We start from the raw sequence: 11,546 nt of genomic DNA, 5'->3' as shown, positions 1-11,546 counted from the left end.
AGCTGAGAATGATGAAGGACTTTTGCCTGAAACGTCAATTTTTCTGCTGCTTGGATGCTACCTGACCTGCTGTGCTTTTCCAGTACCACACTCTCGATTCTAACCTCCAGCATCTGCAGTCCTTACTTTCGCCTGAGAGCTGAGAATCCTCAAGTTGGCTTTCCTGGTTTCAGTCATGTGATTTGATGTGATTTTATTTATGTATTGTCATGTGTATCTTGTTACAAATTAGGTGAAAAGTGTTGTACAGATTATTTTTTAGAAAGTTTGTGTAAATTAATTTTCTGTTAAAACTCAACATTTAAGCATAATTCAATCTTCAAAATACATTCTGTGAGGGAACTGAATGAAGCCTTAGGAGACAGTGATTATAATATCATTGAATTTACTCTGCAATTTGAAAGGAAGAAGATAGAATCAGAGATAACGGTATTACAGCTGAATGAAGGCAACTACAGAGGCATGAGGGAGGAACTGGGTGGAATTGACTGGAAGAGGAGCCTAGCAGGGTAGACAGTGGAACAGCAATGGCAGGAGTTTATGGGAGTAAATCAGGAGACAAACCAGAGATTCATCCTGAGGAAAAAGAAGCATGGTGCAGGGAGGTTGGGGTAACCATGGCTGACAAGGGCAGTCAGGCATAAAAGTAAAAGAGAAAGCATATAATGTGGTGAAAGGCTGTGGGAAACCAGAGGATTGGGGAGCTTACAAAGACTAACAGAGGGCAACAAAAAAGAGAAATAAGGAGGGAGAAGATTAAATATGAGGGCAAGCTAGCCAGTAATATCAAGGAAAACTGCAAGAGTTTCTTTAGATATATAAAGGGCAAAAGGGAGGCAAAAGTGGACATTGGGCCACTGGAAAATGATGCTTGAAAGATAGTAGTGGGGGACAATGAAATAGCTGAGGAACTGAATAGTTACTTTGCATCCGTCTTCATGGTGGAAGACACGAGTAATATCCCAAAACTTTCAAAAGGATGAGGGGGCAGAGCTGAATATAATGGCCATCACCAAGGAGAAGATGTTAAAAGTACTGAATGGCTTGAAAGTGGATAACTCACCTGGACCAGGTGGACTACACCCCAGAGTTCTAAGGAAGATAGCTGAAGAGATCGTGTTGATCTTTCAGGAATTACTGGAGTCAGGGAGGGTCCCAGAGGACTGGAAAATCACTAGCGTGAAAACTCCTGTTTAAAAAGGAAATGAGGCAAAAGATGTAAAATTACAGACTGATTAACTTAACCTCAGTCGTTGGTAAGATCCTGGGAATCCATTGTAAAGGATGAGATTTCTGAATACTGGGAAGTGTATGGTAAAATAGGACAAAGTCAGCATGGTTTCATCAAGGGGAAGTCATGCCTGGCAAATTTGCTAGAATTCTTTGAGGAAGTAATGAACATGTTAGACCAGGGAGAGCCAATGGATGTTATTCCCCTGGACTTCAAGAAGGCCTGTGACAAGGTGGCGCACAGGAGGCTACTGAATAAGATAAGGGCCCATGATGTTAGAGGCAAGGTGCTAGCATGGATAGATGCTTGGCTGTCTGGCAGAAAGCAGAAAGTGGAGATAAAAGGGTCTTTCTCAGGAATGGCAGCCAATGACAAGCAGTATTCCACAAGGCTCAGTGCTGGGACCACAGCTTTTCACTTTATACATTAAGGATCTAGACGAAGAATCTGAGGGCTTTCTGGCTAAGTTTGCAGATGATACAAAGACAGCTAGAGGGACAGGTAGCTTTGAGGAGATGGGGAGGCTGCAGAAGGATTTTGACAGGTTAGGAGAGAGGGCAAAGAAGTAGCAGATGGAGTACAATGTGGGCAAGTGTGGGGTCATGCACTTTGGTCAGAAGAATAGAGGTATGGGGAGAAAATTCACAAGTCTGAAGTGCAAAGAGACTTGGGGGTTCTAGTCAAGGATTCTCTCAAAGTAAACTTACAGGCTGAGTCAGTAATTAGGAAGGCAAAAGCAATGATGGCATTTATTTTGAGAAGATTTGAATATAAAAGCAGGGATGTACTTCTGAAGCTCTATAAGGCTCTGGTCAGACCACATTTGGACATACTGTGTGCAGTTTTGGGCCCCATAAATCAGGAAGGAGGTACTGGGCCCTGGAGCATGCTCAGAGGAGGTTTATAAGTATGGTCCCAGAAATGAAAAGCTCAAGATATGAGGAACGTTTGAGGACTTTGGCTCTATACTCGATGGAGTTTAGAAGGATGAGGGGGGAATCTCATTGAAACTTACAGAATACTGGCCTGGACAGAGTGGATGTTGGGAAGATGTTTCCATTGGTAGGAGAGGTTAGGATCCGAAGGTACAGCCTTAGAGTAAAGGGAAGACCTTTTAGAACTGAGATAATGAGAAACCTCTTCAGTCAGAGAGGTGAATCTATGGAATTCATTACCATAGGATGCTGTGGCGGTCAGGGCATTGAGTATTAAGACTGAGACAGATAGGTTCTTGATTGTCAAGGGGATCATGGGATACAGGGAGAAAGCAGGAGAATGGGGTTCAGAAACTTATTAGCCATGATTGAATGGTGGAGCAGACTTGATGGGCTGAATGACCTAATTTCTGCTCCTATGTCTTATGATCAAGTCATTGAATATTCTTATGGAGGAAATTGATAGATTTCTATATCAAGGAATATTTAGAGAAAGAGTGAATGTGTAGCAATAAGTTAAATGATTACTCATGATCAGAATGGACGGTGGAGAGGCCTCAATGGATCAATTGGTCTACTCCAGCGCCTATTTTCTATGCATTGATGTGCATTCCTGATAGCAGATATTTCTATTTTAGCATATTATTGTGTCAAACATGATGGTTTTCTCTGAACTAAAAGCAAAGGTACATTGTGATTTTAAAAAAAAATTGGTTTCAGAACAAATAGAACAGACATTAAAGAAAAAATAGATATTGGTAATTGTTTATTTATGAACATAATTGCTCTTCAACTTTTACCCTCTCAACTGACAGCATTTGTTGAATGTTTTGTTCATCAGTACAATGCTGCCTGTGTGAAGACAGTGGACAATTGAAATGGAAGTGTTAGGTATGCATTTAAGTTATATTTGATACTATTATGTTCAATCTATGAAAGCCTTTTGAAGGAATATGAACCTTTAATTCTTCTGTGTGGTATTAATACACAAATGCTTAATGCATTAAGTGTTATTAAGTTAATATTGTGCAGTGTCAGCTTCTAAGCTTCAACGCCTCACTGTTTGGCATTGTTAATAAAGTAGAAACAAAATACTTAAAAAGAACAAAAGTTAAAAGACTTTTAGTAGAAGAAGCATTCTGCTTTGTACCTTTTGTAATCACCTCAAAGTACTAGAAGACAGTGATCTTTTATGAACAACCAATGGAAGAAAAATTACAATTCCATCGCTGAAAATATTAGCTCTTTTTAAATTGCATTTTCTGACTTGGTAAAGTTATACTGGTGGACTGAGGTTCTACTTGCTCGCTATGGAGTTAAAGCAGTTGTTTTTCTCCCACCAGAGCATAAACTGAGTACTGCACTTGGTACACATTTCTGGGCTCAGCCATCGAACATGCATTGGCTAAATGTGAGGCAGGGTTAATTGCCTTTGAGTTGGCACTCACTCAAAATTGAGAGGGTGGAGGGAAGTTATCTGCTGGGAAACTTTAAAGGCCTTCAGCAGCATCATTTCACAGTGACATTTCGGCCTGGTTTCTACTGTCAGAATTCACAGTCTGTGGCATTACTTGGTATGTATTTCCCAGAGCTTGGACGGAGGTCCTGGACACTGTATATAAATTTTGAGATCAGAAGGTTATCCACAAAAGCTCTTTGCACTGGATGCTTGTCTGGCTACCCACGGATGTAAAGGAAACGGGATGTAAGAGATATCATGAAATCAATTCTGATCATTTGTTGGCTATCAAAATGCTTCAGTCAGCTTCTGGCCTGTTACCAGCAAAAAATGGGCATTGTGAGAATGTAGAAGACAGTGAAGTTTGCAGATGCTGGAGATCAGAGTTGACTGTATGTTGCTGGAAAAGCACTGCAGGTCAGGCAGCATCCAAGGAGCAGGAGAATCGACGTTTCGGGCTGGAGCCCTTCATCAAGAATCATTCCTCATGAAGGGCTCTGGCTCGAAACATTGATTTTCCTGCTCCTCCGATGCTGCCTAACCTGCAGTGCTTTTCCAGCAACACACTCTCAACTCTGATCTCCAGTATCTGCAGATCTCACTGTCTCCTAGTTGATTTGAACCTTACTGCGAAGCCTCTTCCAAGGATGCCGACATTGAAGAAGTTCTCCTCTCTACAAAGATCTTAGTGAGTCCCTCTCTCACTGTACTCCCCAAGTCCTCTCCATTCCTGATGAAGGGCTCTGGCCCAAAATGTCGATTTTCCTGCTCCTCGGATGCTGCCTGACCTGCTGTGCTTTTCCAGCAACACACTTTCAACAATTGTGAAAACGTAGTCATGTAGCATCTGTTGCTATCTCACAATGTTCCGAAGCTATTTTGCAGTGAATGAGGTATTCTTGAAGTGGAAAGCAGGAAAGACAGCTTTCAATTTGTACACAATAAGGTCCGATAAACAGCAATGAGATTGTAACCAGATCATCTGTTTTAGTGATGCGGATAGGGAGGTAAATATTGGCTAGGACACTGGGGAAAGCTGCCCTGCACTGTTTTGCAAGAGTGGCGTGGAATCTTTTACATTTACCTGACAGACCCTTGCTTAACACGTCATCTGAAAGATAGCATTTTAGATTTTGAGCTTGTTTTGGACTGGGACTACGGACCCAGAACATTCTGAGTTAGAGGTGAGAATCCTGTCACTAAACCATGGCTGACACCAGTCCTATTTTCTTTCCATAATGCCTTGGGAGTAGCTGGATTCAAAATATGGGTGGATAAGTGATACACATTCTTTATTTTCCTCAGAGAGTGAACCTGTCTTAGGAACAAAGCTTGAAAAATGTTGCAACAAAAAAGGTTAACTTTTTAGCAACAGTCAGCCAAAAGAAGGATATTTGATTGCACATTTGTTCACTGCTTTCAATATATTTAAATGTTACCCCGTCTGGTCCCATGGCACTGTCAAATGTAAAATCAGTAATAAAAACAAGACTCCTATTTTTAATTTTCATTCTTTCTTTCATACCTTTGACTGTTTGTTTCCCACCATGTGGCCTATTCCTGTTCTTAATTTGTATGTTTGAATGTTGTGTCGCCTTTCTCCTTTTCTCAGTTTATTTCTCTCACACACTTTCACCTAGTGATAGATCTATAATCTGCGCTTAGCCTCTTACTTTTTTTGTGCTGCTACATCACTTTCTCTCTTCTACTTTCTGCATAGTTTCCAATTTCTCCACATGCCTATCAATACAACATTTCACTTTATATCGTTTTGTCTGTTTTTCCACTCTTTCTATAGCCTCCCATGTTGGATTATTCCCTCATTTCTCTCTATACACCCCATAAATCTCCCAGCCTACAGGAAAGTGAATTGTAAGTCCAGAGCAGAAGTGGTGGGAGACTGAGGCAAAGGTAGATCAAAGAATTGAGCAAATAAAGAAAATGTTTGGGGATGGTAGGAGTGAGCAACCAGAGAAGTAGCTCCCAGATGATAGCAAGCAGAGAGTGAGAGAGGTCAGGAGGACAAGGGCATAGTGTCTGGTTGCGGGGGGGAAGTGGGGAGGGGGTTGGTGGAGTGGTGGGGTGGAGTTGGTCAGTGTTCCACTCATGGAGTAAGTGAGTAAGAGTACTTGTGTCTTTCCCATTTCCATTTTCTGGGTAAATCTCAATGTAGAGCCAAGCTAATTTCAACATTGTATTAGCCAGGGTGGACCTTGAATGCAGAGAGTGATAGAAGAGGATTTGAAGGTTTTGGGGAAAGGATGTGGTTGAATGGGAGTGGTTGATTGCCAAGATAGCCACAGCAGCGTGTAGTGCATGAAAGCATAACTCAAAGGAATTGGGCTTTTAGATAACTGGTTATGGTGATTTTATACTGCAATTTCGTTTCAAAAAATATTATATCTTTGTGACTGACAGCACACCCATGATTCCAGGCTGTGCTGTTTTGGGTCCTAAATGGTGTCAGGGTCACCGATCTTTTATTCACGGATCCAACAAAAAATATTCACAGTCAATGTCATCATTAATATAATCTTTCCAGGATTTTTATGCTCCAATTTCTCTCCCACGTGTAACTCATTCTCCATAAAGAAGAAAATCAATCCTAAATTTATGTTTTACTCATTTGAGTGTGTCCCTTTATCCCAATGTCATGGCTTAGCTTCTCCTAATGTTCTCTACATGATTTACTATTTCACACCTATAAGAATCGCCTCTCAACTGTTTCTTCTCAAGTGTGAAAATCTAGGATTTCCTGCAATTTTCCTTTATCATCATTGTTTGATTCTAGAATTTGGTTATGTGTCTTTTTAAAAGTTCATTCCGGGGGTATGGGTTTTGCTGGCTAGGCCAGTGTTTATTTCCCATCCTGGCTCCTCTGAACTACTTTGAGTGTGTTGATGTTTCTCTCATGTCTTACTTATCAAAGCTGGACAAAGTATTCTATTTACATGAGAGATAAAATCTGAATTTATATGCCTACAATTTATAAACATATGTTCATATATATGCAGCATTTCAAACCATTTCATTTTTAATTAATGTATAGTACAAATTAAGTGTTAGTTGTGACTGAGTTGGTATCACCTTTCCTTCTGAGTCAGGTGTTTGTGGGTTCAAATTCTACACTAAATACTTAAGCACAGAAATTAAGGTTGACACCTCAATGGAGTACTGAGGGAAGTCTGCACTGTCTGCGATGTTATCTTTCGGGTGAGATACTGATTTGAGGTCTGCCTCTTATGTAGTTGCAAAAGATCCCAAAGCACGATTTACAAGTAAAGCAGGAGAATTAACCCTCACGTTGTGCCCAATATTTATTGATCATTCAACATTACAAGAACAGATTACATGAATGTTATCACATTGCTATTTGTGGGAGCTTTGTGCACAAACTGGCTGCCATTTTTCTTACATTATAAATGAGACCACACTTCACAAGCACTTCATTGATTGTAAAGTTCTTTGAGATGTTGAGTGGTTGTGAAGGCACTATATAATGCATGTTTTTCTCTCTTTGCTTCTTTTATAGAGTAGGAAATATGAAAGACCTTATTTATAACCAAAAGAAGTATAGTTTAGTTCTTTTTGAATGTAAAAAGTTATGTTTGCCACAGATAGATTGGGGAAAAGTTTAAGGAGTGCTACTCTTTCTCTAATGCCCAACGTCACCTAACATCTTCTCATTGTTCAATGTGGGAGCATCACAGAATCATAGAGATATACAGCACAGAAACAGACCATTCGGTCCAACTTGTCCTTGCCGCCCAGATATTCTAACCTAATCTAATCCCATTTGCCTCTAAACCCTTCCTATTCATTTCCCCAACTAGATGCCTTTTAAATTGTACCAGCCCCCACCACTTCCTATCATGTTATGGAAAGCCTTCATATAGTTGAAAGTGTTCACTTTTATTTAGTAACAACAAAAGCAAAGATAATGCAAAGAAACAAAAAGCTTCACTTGCTTCTGGGAAGAGACAGGTTGCTTTTGAGCAACAACAAATTTACAGTCAATGAATGGTGACTGCACCTAGCTCTCATCTATTGCAACTGGATGTCAATTAACTCCTGTCTGGATTGATGTGACTATTGCAACACTGCTTCGTCATGCTGAAGGCACTGTCCTTCCTGCTAAATGTCCTCATCTTCCTCCTTAGAAGACTTCTGCTGTCCTCCAAGTTGTCCAGCGTTCATCACCTTCCCAGTCATCTGCCATGGTTGCAGAGGGTAGCCCTAATCTCCTAGCAACTACTCTTTTATGCATCCAGCCCATGAAATGAAAGCAAGACCCTTGAACCACTTCATGTGATAGTCATCATCATGGCAGCTTCCAGGGTACCTGGTGCAGAATTGTAAGATGTAGTATTGATGAATACAGATAACTTGCACATTGATGGAATGGAAGCCATTTCTGTTGATGAAGCTTCCTGCATTATGATATGGTGCTCTCAATGAAATGTGTGTACAGTCTACGGCATCCTGAATCTGGAGGAAGTCAGCTATATTTGTAAAGTCTTCTGCCGGGACTGCAGTACTGACGTTGGCATGGAGAAATAAGATGCAATGGTATAATTTGGCACAAAGAGTCTCGATACATTGGTGGGTCAGGGTTGCTAGGTCATACACAATTCACCAGCAAATCCTTGGAAGCAGCCGGCTGAATAAAAATGGAGTGCAGACGTCACTGTGACAGACACTGGGATAGGATGGTTGCAGGTTTGCTCTCACAGTTGGCCGAATTCTGTGGCAGTGTTCCAGGATGTCCACAGTCTGTGGCAACAAACTGCCTTACTCATCTGGAGGAAATAGCATTGAGAACAGTAGATTCTGGGCCTTCGGTAATTCCTCCAAGTACTGAGGGGACTTTCTACTGTGAGTTGTTCAGTGGCTGCTAAAGGTTGTTGCTAGTCCTGGGCTTGCTGGCCCATTGATCACAGTTTCAATGAAACTGTGTAGGAAATATAGAAACAGAATAGCTTTTATTCATGTGAACAGTCAGCATTCATGCCACAGACACACGATGGTTTAACATAGTCCTCCACACAGTGAGACATGAGGGACTCTGATAAGGAGGGTCATAGAATCCCTACAGAGTGGAAGCAGGCCATTTTGCCCATTGAGTCCACACTAACCCTCTGAAGTGTATCCCACCCAGAACCACCCCCTACCCTATTCCTGTAAATCTGCTTTCCTGTGACCAATCCACCCAATCTGCACAACTGTGGGAGGAAACCAGAGCACCTGAAGGAAACCCACACAGACTCAGGGAGAATGTGCAAACTCCAGTCGCCCAAAGGTGGAATCAAACCTAGGTCCCTGATGCTGTGGGGCAGCAGTGCGAACTACTGAGCAGTGCTGCATATGTCAAGGAATGTCTCTATGTGAACCTTTGTTCAGGGAAGCTTATTTTGATGAATGCAGCATAAGGCATATCACACAAATAGAATAGGATGTTGTAAGTGCTGAATGATTATTAATCCCTTGTCCCCCTTCCCTACCCCCACATCACCCAGAAAGGCAGCATTGCATATAAGAGCATATTGGTGAATACCTATAGTTGAAGGTGAGGGGAGATCAGCTCCATGCCCTCAGGCAGTCTTTCAGACACAGGAGTGTCTTTGTGAATTGTTGTCCACTGCTGAGACTTTCTAAAAAAAACCAAAGAATTGCGGATGCTGGAAATCAGAAACAAAAGCAGAAATTGATGGAAAAGCTCAACAGGTCTGGCATCATGTGTGGAGAGAAAGCAAATACTTCAGGTCAAGCGACCCTTCTTCAGAGCTGGGTGAGAATTTTAAGGTCACTTGTGATTACATCAGCTTCACAATAAGATGACTATGATCAATGTGTAACGACCAATGACATGGTTATGCTTGATGTGACCAGGATTTGCACCCCACACAGTTGAACACTGCATGCATTTCACATGTAGGCTGCTGTGATTGTACACTAGGTAAGATTCTGATTAATACAATTGCCTCCTGAGGGCCTCACACCACTCAGAAGTAGAATCCTCATGTTTGCCCACTCTGAGTGTGACCACTGCCATTTTCCATTTCTGATGTTCATTTACAAATCAGCTGAATTTGGAAGGCAAGGCAAAGTAGTTCTCGGGAAAGTGAGTCACAGGCTCAGCCTAATAACTATGTGCCCCTGAACTTCCATATTCCTTTCTTCTTGGCATCCCTTGTACAGTCCATTGGGAGAGAGATTCCAAACATTTGCACCCACTCTTTTGAGGCATGACTTTATTTCCCAACATCTCCCTGAACCCAATTCCACAGCTTAGTCATGCCAACCATTTTGCTGCTCAGTCCCTCAATTGATGCCAGGGGTGGGTGTTAACGTCGATGATTCCGCTCCCCCCCTCCCACTTCCTATAGTAACCCATCTCGTCTAATGCACAATCTTCTCTGGCCTGTCTTATTTCCCTTCATAGTTATTGTCTCCTCGGCATTACATCATGCTGCCTACAATAGCCAGATGTGATGTAGCCCCTGCCCTGACTGCTCCCTATGCATCTCCCAGCTGACCTGCTCCAAATTCCCAGACTGGTTACACTTGATCTGTCGGATTGACTGTGGCCCATTCAGAAATGGATCTCCTGACCCTGACCACCCCCATTATCCAACTGACAGTACTCAGGTCCCTTCGCTGATATCAATGTAGCCCGGTCCACTCGACTGATCATTGCTGACAACTGTGATGAGCTGGCTTTGTGTCGGCACTGAATGGCAAGGCAAGACAGAATTACTAGGATCCTTTGAATGAAAAACACAAAAAGGCAAGGCAAGGTACAGATGCTATTAACATCTGAGTAGATACAAAATAAGTGAGTGCTAAGAGAGCAAATGAGAGTTTCCTGAGACTCTCACTGGTTGAAATCATGTGCTGGCTGTCTGGACCAGCGTAGAGTGCCCTGGCAGCAGCTTTGCAATGAAAAATGCCAGCACACTCTAAATGCAGCATTGAAAGGGAGATATGTATTGTAAGTGGGCCGGCGATATGCCCTAAGTAAGCATAGAATCTGGGGTGTCTCTGATGCCAATACCCATGGAAGGGAAGTGCAAGTGGTCACTGCCTGTGGAGAGTGCCCTGAGATGTTGGTGACTGTTGTCCAGTATGGAGGCCCACAGGAGCAAGCAGTGAGCTGCATTTAGCAGGTGCCTGCTCTGAATTCACACTGGGTATTGTTGCTGTCCAGTTTCTCTCTAGCACATGGAAAACTAGGAAAATGAATATCACTAAAGTGGGATTAAGTACCAATGGCATGCAATTACACGCAACTAGGCCTCTCACTGCTCACTAGTAAGATTCTCATCTCGCTACTGATTGCTGAATTGGATTTTTTTCTTTGAGATTGAGAACCACATTTCCATATCTCGCTATATTTTCCCAATTGATTCACCCATTCTGGGGCTGGGAGGGATTCCATCCTTTGTCTCACTGAGCCTTGTCACCAAGTCTTCTAAACCTTCAGCATCAATTATCTGCTTTTTAAAATATCTTCTTCATAAAAACAAAATAATTGGGCTCCTAATGAATACCAGTGTGGGGGCTGATGACATTTGGTGCTGTCCTGGCTGTTTCTCTGCTCTTGCACTTTGAGACTACTGGCTTCAGAATACTTGTGAAGGGAGCAGATGGGATATTATTAATAACGAAGCTCATTTCTATTTCTGTACTGTGTCTTTATGTGAATTATGAAATACTTGTATCTGGAACCAGTGATGTAACAAATAATGATTTCAATGACTTACATTTATATCATACCTTTCATAACTTTAGGATGCACCAAAGTACTTTACAATCAATGTAGTTTTGAAGTTTAGTCACCATTCAATATAGGAAATATATAACAAACTCCCACAGACTCTAACGAGATAATGGCCAATCATCTCTTTTGATGAACTTGATT

The sequence above is a fragment of the Chiloscyllium punctatum genome, chromosome 5 (genome assembly GCF_047496795.1).
Source record: "Chiloscyllium punctatum isolate Juve2018m chromosome 5, sChiPun1.3, whole genome shotgun sequence".
In the NCBI taxonomy this organism is placed as follows: Eukaryota; Metazoa; Chordata; class Chondrichthyes; order Orectolobiformes; family Hemiscylliidae; genus Chiloscyllium; species Chiloscyllium punctatum.
This window is presented reverse-complemented; position numbering follows the sequence as displayed.